We start from the raw sequence: 2,632 nt of genomic DNA on the forward strand, positions 1-2,632 counted from the left end.
GAAAAAAGAAAATCCTCCATACCAAGATGATTCACAAAAAATGGTGGAAATGTTCATTAGTACTTTTTTTAACCCACTGCCCAACATGGGCTGATGCAGACATGGGTGGTGATTGTATTCACAGCACCTTGTCCCAGACAAATCCTGACACTCGTCTCTCGGTATTTGGCTTCTTGAGGACTGAAGAGACAAGCCTGAGTTCAGTAACACAGCCACAAGGTAAGGGGCCTCCAGAAGCTAAAAGAGGTAAAGAGGGACCCCTTCCTGGGGCATCAGAGACAGCACAGCCCTGTTGACACATTGCTTCAAAACACTGACCTCCAGAACTGTGAGAGAATGCATTTCTGTTGTTTTAAGCCACCAGGCTTGTGATAATAGCCCTAGGAAATCAAGATGAACTTCCAGAAATGAAAAATATATTATTTGTCATATATTTTTTATAGTTTCCAGAAAAACTTGCCGACCTCCTGCTCTAGAGCATGGTGGTCACATGGATCCCAGGATCCCTTGTCATGTCCTGTGTCCCCAGTGTCTGAGACTCACTGGGAAGGGTCCACTGATCTAGAGAAGGGGGTCCAGTCCAAATGCCCACAGGAGTCAGGAGGGAAAGAAATAAGTAAAGGGGATGGAGAGGACTAGGGCCCCAAGAGAGGACGAGCTGCACCTGTCGGGGGTGGTGGAAAAGCAAGATGTGGTGTGTGATGATATGGTCTCATGTTTATAAAACAGCAAAAAAAGATACAGATACTCCTTACAAACATGTGTGAATGTATGTACACACATGTCTACATATGATCAGAGCCTGTGAAATGTGTTGAAGGCTGTACATGAAGTTGAGGACCTGGATGCTCCCTGGATGGCGGGGGGGTGGACGTGCCTGTGAGCAGGCAAGAAGCCTGGTCACACCCAAGAGAGGGAATGGGGCACTTTTGAGATGATCACAGTCCTGCTTTATGTCAATTAAACATGAGAAGAAGAAAATGTAGAAAATACTAAACAGAGATGAAAATGAAAAATAATATAAATGGCAGAGCATTTGCTCAGCTTCACCCCACACCAAAGGAACATAGCCCAGTGACACCAGATCTCCTGAGGCTTCAAAAGGAGCTGGAAATGTGGATTTTCATGTGAAATTAAAACACTTTGCAGCTACCAAACACAATAGAAATAAATAACACCAATTCTATACCCTCTCTTTCTGAAAACACTGAAGGGACACCAAACACATCCTTAGATCACCTCCAATACAAACTGGTTTGCAACCTCTGATCTGGAGCAAATCAAGCTTGTATGTGCTATGTCCAGAATGGGGCCAGAGCCTTCTGGGTCCTCTGTGAGGGAGCAGGGGAGGAGAACAGACAGCTGGCATGGATTGAGTATGCCATGTGACAGGCCTTCTGATAAGCTGTTCACATGATTTTGTTAATTAAAGTAGGTATTGAATCCATTGCACAGATGGGAAAACTGAGGCTCTGGTGAGTCACTTTCCCAGGATCATCCAGCTATGAAATGTCTGCCAAAGGTCCAGAGCCTCCTTGTAACTCTGGTGACCATCTCCCCTCCTTCTCTGCCCTTCTGGCACCTCCTCCTTCCTTCCTTCCTTTATCTTGGCCATGACCTTCCCGGCTCCCTGTCTTCCAGTCCACGTGCCTGGCTGCTGGGCAGGCAGGGCTCAGCCACATCCAGGCTGTGCTCTGACAGGGGCACTGTGTCCAAGCTCACATATTAGAGTGGAGGAGGGGCTGCTGGGGAACTCAGGCAAACCTGCTGCTTCCCAGTTGGGCAACTGAGGCCCAGAGTGGCACATGCCTTACCCAGGGTCACACAGCAGGAACACCCATGGCTCTCCTTCCCCAAGCCCTCCCTCTGTCCCATTGTGCACAGCTGCTCAGTCATGCCCAACACTTTGCAACCCCCATGGACTATAGTCCACCAGACTCTTCTGTCCATGGGGATTCTCCAGGCAAGAACACTGGAGTGGGTTGCCATGCCCTCCTCCAGGAGATCTTCCCAACCCAGGGATCGAACCCAGGTCTCCCCATTGCAGGTGGATTCTTAAAACGTCAGAGCCACCAGGGAAGCCCAAGAATACTGGAGTGGGTAGCTTATGCCTTCTCCAGGGGATCTTTCTGACCCAGGGATCGAACCAGGGTCTTCTGCATTCCAGGTAGATTCTTTACCAGGTGAGCTACCAGGGAACCCCCTCTGTCCCTGGATCCAAAGTTGTCATTTCTCCCTGGAAGGAAATTCCAGATGAGTTCTGGGAGGTTGGTGGGAATAGACTGGCAAACAGCGAGCAGGACACCCCAGCCTCCCTCACCCCAGTGCCCCTCCCCACCTCTGGCATGCCCACTGGGAGGCCCACAGGCTCCAGGGCTCCACTGGCAATTGGGGCTCAAGGAGCTTTGTGAGTCCAGGGAGGTTCTCAGGTTTGCTCTCTGTTTCTCTTTCCAGCCTCAGCTTTTCCCAGGGTTTATTATCAGCAAAGGCAACAAGGCCCCTGATGGCAGGAAGCTGGCTAGGGCTCAGTCTGCTGGCCCTTCAGGCCTGGGGGCGTCTCAGCAAATAGTCCTTTGGAAACAGGGCAGCGGTCCCTGAGGAGGGGGCGGGCTGGGAGGGGCCTCACTCCCCC

Source organism: Bison bison, unplaced genomic scaffold, assembly GCF_000754665.1.
Source record: "Bison bison bison isolate TAMUID 2011002044 unplaced genomic scaffold, Bison_UMD1.0 scf7180017864155, whole genome shotgun sequence".
Lineage (NCBI taxonomy): Eukaryota > Metazoa > Chordata > Mammalia > Artiodactyla > Bovidae > Bison > Bison bison.